Genomic DNA, 8885 nt, shown 5'->3' on the forward strand with positions numbered 1-8885 from the left:
AATGCCGAGTTCAAAATTAAATGACAACAGTGCAAACCCAATCATCTGTGTTACAGGGAAAAGCACATCCCATTTTAAAATGTCTCAAGTCTTTCATTTTCTGTGGTCCTGGAAACCTGGAGCTTCGAATAGTGAGTATAATAGGAACATCCTAGGCGCCATAACAGCCCCATAAATATCTCCTGAGCAGAGTAGTGCATCTCTCCCTGGACTCCAAGAGCCTTCTTTGAAGTCGCAGGGCAGAAGTTGTGCATGTGAAAGAGGTATGCAACTTATTATCATTACTCGCCAGTGCTTTAGAAGCTTTTAAGTAATACTAGATTTATCACATTTTTCTTACAGCAACTTTTAGTTTCATCTAGTGTTTCTTCTGAAGCCTGAACCAATAAACTGGTTTGTCTTTGTAGTTGATCTGCCACAGTAGTTCCCATATTTTTCTGCCAAGAAGCCCTTTTGGAATCCTATTAAATGGGTAACATGACATTTATAGTCTCAGAAATTAGAACACCTGGAAAGAGGCCCAGAACTCACCTGGTCTCTTGGGGGACCCTCTAGTACAAAGCAGGCTGGACCTTGCTGCTTTGCTGCTCTTTCCTCCTGAGGCCCACCCTCATCTGGAGCAGCCCCTTTAGGCTGCATTGCTGAGCATTGTGCAGAGTAAATATTTCATATTCTTGATTTGATTCTGCTGAGGGACTGATGTAAAGTTAACATACCTGTAATCAGCCAGAGAGGGCTTCTCTGATGGCTTAGCGATAAAATATTTGCCTGCAGAGCAGGAGACCCATCAGACGTACAAGACGCAAGAGACACAGCAGACGCAGGTTCCGGCTGTGGGTTGGGAAGATCCGCGGGAAAAGGAAATGGCTATCCATTCCAGTACTCTTGCCTGGAAAATCCCATGGATGGAAGAGCCTGGAAGGCTGCAGTCCATGGGGTCGCTAAGAGTCGGACACGACTGAACGACTTCACTTTCACTTTTTATTTTCATGCATTGGAGAAGGAAATGGCAACCCACTCCAGTGTTCTTGCCTGGAGAATCCCAGGGACGGGGGAGTTGGTGGGCTGCCGTCTATGGGGTCACACAGAGTCGGACACGACTGAAGCGACTTAGCAGCAGCAGCAGCAGCCAGTATTCTTGCCTGGAAAATTCAATGGACAGAGGAGCCTGGTGGGCTACAGTCCATAGGGTTGCAGAGTCGAACATGACTGAGCGACGGAGGACTCACGCAATCAGCTTGCACTGCACTGTAGGGGAGGAAAAGGAGAAGATACACACCAGCTGAAAACCACCATTCCTGCGTAGGTTTACACCCTTGCTCTCTATCTGTATATGACAAAACAATCATTTCCTTCTTTAACACACACACACCTCACTTTCTTTATCATTACAAAAGGAAATCATGCTCACTGTAAAAAAATTAATAAAAATAAATAAGCATTTATTTTTAAAATTTATTTAAATAAATAAGCATTTTCCTACTACTGAATACCCACTGTTAAGTTTCAACTACAAAACTATTGTTCCAATACTTCTCTGTATGTGTGCGCATGTATGTACACACTCCGATATGTTTCAGTTAACACACGTCTTGCATTTCTACGCACATCGACCCTCTCTGTTCCCAGAGGTCCCACTGAAATGATAAAACGATTCTTTTTAAAATTCAAACCATTACAGCAATGAAAAACAAGAAAATAAGACCAAGGGTCTTCAATAGTTTGGAGGGTTCTAATCAATAGAAAAGAAAAGGCAAATGGTAAGTGGAAGAGTTACCCTAGAGGCAACAAAAGCCCAAATTCAGACACAAAGGAGGAGTCCCTTAGATGATTCTAATTTGAAATTGACAAGTTAGTCTGGGATGTTAAAGAACTGCATTTGGGACAGCTGCAGTGGTGGGGCTTGCTCTCTTTCCTTCTCTAAATAGAATGGCTAATGAGGCCGCTTCTGTCTTTCAGAGAAGGAGGGAGTATGTCTGGAGGGGCTACTGGCGAACAAGATGGGGGCTAACAAATGCAACATCGAGTGGGAGATAGATCTGTACTTCCACAGCAGCTCGAAAAAGAGGCAGAGCCGCCCAGGAGTGGATAACTCTGAAGGCCTCCACCCTGCAGAAAAGCCCACCTGCCTGTGGCAATTGTCAAGGAACAGACTCAGCCCAATTGCAGACTCACACTAGCATCAGGGAGCTCCAGACAGCAATGGTGGAGTGCCTCCAAAGTCCTCAGGGAAACTACTCTGAACCTAGCTTTCTACACTCAGCCAAATTTCAAGTGTGAGGGCTAGAGAAAGGTGCTTGCTACCATGTAAGAATTCAGTATGTTTAGTAATCGCACAGCCAGGAAGAAAAAGTTACTTCTGAGGTAACCCAGCAAAATCTAAAACTAAGCCAAGAAAGAAGAAAACATGAGCTATAAGAAGCTGCAGCTACCTGATATGACCCAAGGAGGTTTACAGACATGAAAAAGAACATTAAAGGTGAGCCCTTAGACAAGGGTGTGTAGAAGGCTCTTGTTTGAGGGACAAAAGTGTTCAAAATTGAGGATTACATTTGCATCTCTAGAGAGATTTGTGGTGGTGGTGGTGGTGTAGTCGCTAAGTCGTTTCTGACTCTTTTGCAACCCCACGGACTGTAGTTCGCCAGGCTGCTCTGTGGATGGGATTTCCCAGGCAAGAATACTGGAGTGCCATTTCCTTCTCTAGAGGCTCTTTCTGTCCCAAGGATTGAACCTTCATCTCCTGCCTTGGCAGGTGGATATTTTACTGCTGAGCCACCAGGGATGCCCAGAGGGATTTGTACTCAGGTATTAATTTTATAAATGTTTCACACTGGTTTTAATAGTACAATCAACCTTCTGAAAAAGGACATAAGACTAAATTATGGTTTAAGAGCTTCACTTTGCTGACAAAGGTCCATATAGTCAAAGCTATGGTTTTTCCAGTAGTCGTGTATGGATGTGAGAGTTGGACCATAAAGTAGGCTGAATGCCAAAAAATTCACGCTTCTGAATTGCAGTGCTGGAGAAGACTCTTGAGAGTCATTTGGACTGCAAGGAGATCAAACCAATCAATCCTAAAGAAAATCAACCCTGAATATTCATTGAAAGGGCTGATGCTGAAGCTGAAGCTCCAATATTCTGGCCACCTAATGCAAACAGCCGACTCATTGGAAAAGATCCTGATGCTGGGAAAGACTGAAGGCAGGAGGAGAAGTGGGTAGTAGAGGATGAGATGGTTAGATAGTATCACCAACTCAGTGGTCATGAATTGGAGTAAAGTCCAGGAGACAGTGAAAGACAGGGAAGTCTAGTGTGCTGCAGTCCGTGGGGTTAGAAAGTGTGGACACAACTTAGCAAGTGAACAACAACAACAACAAATTGCATAAATACTAATGCAATTTAAAAATAGGAGTTAAATAGAAGGAGGGCTGAGAAGACATTCAAATTACAAATTTCTCACATTTTTTACCTTGAAGCCAGTGTATATGCCTGAATTTGATAAAAAATAAGGAATGGAAGAATAATTATATATTTTTAAATTAAAGTGAAAACTGTTAGAAGTAGAAACAGACATTGTTAGTAGAATAGGAGGACACTAGGGATTAAGGAAAGGGAGATTTTACTTTTTATTTTAAATATGCCTATGTGGTGTGATAAAAAACAAAACAAAACATGAGCATGCACCAGCTTTATGCTTATATATCTTGAACATCTTTCCAGGTGTAACCCAAATGTTACCAGCCTGCTGATATAATTGAGATCACATTTATATTTACGTTTGAAATGTGTGTGTGCTCAGTCACTCAGCCGTGTCCAATTCTTTGCAGCCCCAAGGAGCCCCAACAGCCTCCTTCTCTCCATGGGATTTTTCAGGTAAGAATACTGGAGCGAGTTGCCATTTCCTCCTGCAGGGGATCTTCCAGATCTAGGAATCGAAGCCAGGTTTCCTGTGTCTCCTGTGTAGGCAGGCGGGTTCTTTACCACTGAGCCACCTAGAAAGCCCAGGAAGGCAGAGATGGTTGGCTAAAACAGCAAGTACAGTGTGATCTCATTTAGGAAACACATGCACATAGACATACAGAAAAGGATCTGGAAGAATATATACTGAACATTGATATCAACCACTGAAAATTGATAGTGGTTCTCTCTGGTAGGAATGTTTTAATTTTTGTTAATTGAAGTATAGTATTTTTGTTAATCGAAGTATAATAACATATTATATATATAATACATTATTAGATCATTATATATAATACATTGTTAAAACATTTTTATATAATGTTATTAAAACATATTATATATATCATATATGTATAATAATATGTTTCAGGTTATTTTCATTATAGGTTATCACAAGATATTGAATATAGTTCCCAGTGTGATACAGTAAATTCTTGTTGCTTATCTACTTTATACATAGTGTTTTAATTTTTTAATCTATGTTTATTTTCATGTTCTAATTTGTTACCATATGTACTGCTTTTGTAATAATGAGACTTGATTTTAGAATTCCAGTCTCTGTTTCCTGAGCCTGGGTCTTGGATTCCCTTTGTCCTCTATCAATATCTAACTCATAAACAACATAATGGCTCCTCCCCTCCATATCTTCGCTCCTCTCTATCAACAATTTTACTCTTGGAAATACAAAGGCTATATAGATAAGTAACATGGAGAATTAAGGTGGTGAGTCACACCACTGGGATTCTTCCAAATTCACACTGGTCTAGGTAGACTCAGACGTCATGCGCACACCTTGCGTTTTTAATTTCTCAACTTCACCATGGGAAATGAATGAATATCTGCAGGTCAAGACACAGCACATTCATGCCTCAGATTATAACAATGCACCCGAGTTACGGTGGACTTTAACATCTCTGTGCTGTTGCTGACAAACAGCTGATGGAAACCTTAAGGCTTCCTCTGTCAGAGAAAACAGCACTAGTTCTGAATGGCACGTGAGACTTAGTAAGAGGCCTTTCTCATCTCACAGTGTGAGCTGCACATGTGCACCCATGCTTGACTCTGACCCCTAAGCATTTCCAACACCAGAGATGTTAAGGGTGTACTTTTTTGAAACAGCTCTTTCCCAGATATTCACAAAAGACACAAAGAACAATGGTGTGTTTATAATTCTTTGAAACCAATAAGTGTTCCACATGGGGAGAAAAAGGGGGAAGATCACAAGAGTAATCGGCAACCTTTTATATTGTTCACACAAGTGTTTGGTCTTCTGGGACAGTGTGTAAGTAAAGCCCCATAGCTGAAAGCAGCAACACATCATAAGTCCTGGGAGACATGCGCTGGATGGCGGGAGGCTGGAAGGGACAGAAAGGATAGGAATGAATTTAAAGTTTTAAGAAAATTGAGGTCTAAGTGAAAATAGTCATTCTATATGAGAAAAGCGATAATAAGAGAAAATAACTTAATAGACAGGTTTTCCAAATCCTTGCATTTAGAGAAGAACTCATACTGTAGCCTTCCTGTATAAATGTAATGTACAGTTCCAAAGAATTAGGACCTAGTCGAAATATAGCTAACTATTGGATTCTTTTATAGCGTCCCTGTCTTGGCATGATTCAGGTGCATCCTGATCCAGGCTATTACAACTAGATCCAAAAAAAGATTTTTGATGGAACACCTAAGCAATAGCCTGGATAGTAACCCTGATCTCCAACATCTCCATATTTTTCTCCATTCTCGACATTAGTAGTCAAATCTAGGGACCTTACAGGATAAAAATGTCTTTCAAAACATCTCCTTTCCCCCCATTTTTCTCCCAAGATAATCTCAAGGCATTGGAGCTTAGAGGGTCCTTATGAATCATTTATTTAAGCCTCAGATTTTACAGATGATCCAGAGAGAGAATGTGGTTTCTCAAAGCAATTGGTGACAAAATCCAGACCTGTATCTGGCTCTCTTAAATCCCAAGCTCAGACCTACTTACGATGAACCCCACATAATTCATGATCACTTACAGACTGGATATCTTACATTGTGCTTAATTTAGTTCTCTTCTCAGCAAAGCAATACAAAACAAAACAAAAATGGATGAAAATCCCAAGAAGTGCACACCCCTTCACACACACCCTTCCCTTAAGAACAGTCATAAGATTCTGCTGCAATGATATGTAACCAACAAATACTTAAATGTGAGAATATCCTTAATGTATAGACTCCTTTGATTTTAGCCTGTCAGAACTAATCATGTCTTTCTATAGCTTCTCATAGAAATGTTTAGCATATTGTTTGTCTCTTCAGGGTAAACTTGGCATTCTTTATCATCCTAAAGGTTTGCACTCATTCCATTATTTGTAATTAGCTGCTTGCATGGCCGTTCCTTCCATGTGCTGTAAGACCTTGACTAACAGGCATTTGTCAAGTCCATCTCTTTGCCCTCTTACACCTGCACAGAGGAGAAAAAATGAATGAATTAGATCAATAAGTAAACCAACACAGTCACATGTTTGGATGGCTCTTTCTTCTTTTTCAAGAAGACAATCTATTGTAGTCATCAAGAAATTATGTTATACACAACTCTAATTTAAAACCTGGAGTTTTTGCCACTTAAATACTTCTAAAATAGGGAAGATTTAGTAGAGATTTTGCAACTACTGGCATTTAAAAAACTAGAGGGTGTAGTTAATTGTCAACTGTAAGTTTTTTCTATCTTGTGGACTGTAAAATGTTTTTTAAACTACCTTAATTTAACTTTTACTCTGCCTAGCTTCTAGCACAGAGTAGGACTTCAAGATGCTGAGGTGATGAATTAGCTTCTTTTTTCTTTACAGCCAATAAGTGATCAAGCTATGATTCAAATCAGGGAGTCAGTCACTGGAAACCACACTTCTAAAATATTATTTTACTTCATCTCTTTCCACATCGATTTCTCAGGTTCTGTGCTTATAGCATTGGGCCTAGAGGTCTACTTAATAATATAGACCTGGCTCTCTAGGGGACGAAAAGCCTTGTTTGAACCAATTGCTGCTTTCTGTAGTGCAAATACCCCACCATAGCAAATTTAAAGCTACTAACATGATGTCACTGAACACAGAGTTGGAAAGAGGTAAAAGGTAGCACACCATTATATTAAAATAAATTATTATATGATATTCCTACCATATGTGCATAGAAGACACAAATAACCACCCAAACAGTGATAATAGTAAAATACAAAAATATAATTAGAAAGTAATAAATATTAAACATTTATTACCTGTTTTTAAACTATTTAATTTTAAATTTATATAATTTGGTTGTAAATAATGGCTGAGTTTAGCAATTGCCTCATTTAATTTCTAAAAATGTAATAACTCTCTCTCCTGAGCCCACCACACACAATTGGGTCTATCCCTAAATTGCCAAAATGTATCTTGTGTGAACTTAAGCTTTTTGATCTTTATTACCTCTGTTTTCTCACCTGTAAAATGGGACTAAATAATGATAATACCTACTGTGTAGGTTTTTTTAGGATTAAATACATAAAGTGCTCAGAGTTGTGCCTGGCATAAGGTAAGTACTGCGTAAGTGTTATCTATTATTGCTCTTATTCCTGTTAGCAATAAACCAAAGGCACAGATTTTAGGATTCAGAAGAATAAGCAGTTTGGCTGTCTGAAGACCACTGACACTCTGTGATGATCGCCGAGACAGAAAACAGATACAAAATGTGATCAGCCTGGATATTATTTCATCACATCCAACACTCTCTGGACAGAATTACATATTATAGAATGCGTCCTCTATTCTGAGTAATTGAAACCAGCTGAAAAAAATATGAACTCTGCAAAAATATTTTTTAACAACAATAAATTTTTAAATATAAATAAAATGATGGCTAAAAAACAAGGTGCACTTCTTTGCTTTCCATCTCTCCATGATACCAGCATCAGTAAAGAATAATAAACAAGGTAACTTCACCTGGTGATGAAGATGCTTTGAATTATTAGTCTACCGTGTAACACCTAGGTCACCTCAGATGAGTTACTTAGCTTTCCTGCATGTGAGTTTCCTCATCTATAGCAAGAAGTTCATCAGAGTCTGTCCCTCATGGCTTTGTTGTAAGGATTACATAAGAAATGTTATGTGCTTAGCACAATGCCTGGCACAGGGGACATCCTAATTATACTAGCTTTTATTACTATTTTACTAGCTTTTATTACTGTGTGCCTTCTCATTGCTGAGACAGTTAAACAGCATCTAAGCAATTATTTTGATAACTAATTCTCTGCATTGGGGAAGATGGGAGGGAGAGGACAATAACATACTTCATCCTCAGCAAAATGGAGCTACTGATGTCTTTTCTTTCTCTCCTTCACCTGTAATGTTAACCCACAAGCATTTTAAGATGCTCAATAAAAAGAAAATGGTACTGCTTTAGGAGACAGACAGTGGGGGAGCTGATGTCTGACACATTTCTTGACTTTGGTACGATGGAGAAATTAAGTAAGTCAGGGATTAGGCATTCTTGGCAACTGAGGAACATTCCTCATAACCCCTCCTCCGACTTCATAAGCATAAGAACTAGCAAGCCCCCAAGATCTACTGGCCAACTACAACGTATTTGGTTAAGAGGGATACTATTTGCTAAAACTCTGAATAAAGACCAGTATAGAGAAAGTAGCAACATATGAGTATAAAATCGACAGGTGGGGGTTTAATAAGAGCTAGAAGTTCATTTCACCCAACCTGAATTTCATACTGTGGTTTGGTCAGGGCATATGGCCATAATATCTGGGGTAAAATAGGCCTGTGGTTTACAGACTGAATTCTCTAGAACGCTAGGGCCACTTATTCTTCTATGGTTCCACAACCAGCACTTATTGCTATCTTTTTTATACAAGATGCAAGTTGTCCCTTTGAAAATGGTTTAATACACTGAATTAACAG

The 8885-nt window shown here is 39.2% G+C and overlaps 1 long non-coding RNA gene across 1 annotated transcript; it reads right to left on the reverse strand.

Annotated features, from left to right (window-relative positions):
* Positions 1–967: 967 nt before the first annotated feature.
* LOC132658091 (uncharacterized) lies at positions 968–7042 on the reverse strand. Its single transcript, XR_009597108.1, has 2 exons — positions 5199–7042; positions 968–3992 (listed from the first exon to the last, which is right to left on the reverse strand). It is a non-coding gene; the product is annotated as an uncharacterized LOC132658091 (long non-coding RNA).
* Positions 7043–8885: the final 1843 nt, after the last annotated feature.

This window comes from Ovis aries, chromosome 18 (assembly GCF_016772045.2).
Source record: "Ovis aries strain OAR_USU_Benz2616 breed Rambouillet chromosome 18, ARS-UI_Ramb_v3.0, whole genome shotgun sequence".
Classification (NCBI taxonomy): domain Eukaryota; kingdom Metazoa; phylum Chordata; class Mammalia; order Artiodactyla; family Bovidae; genus Ovis; species Ovis aries.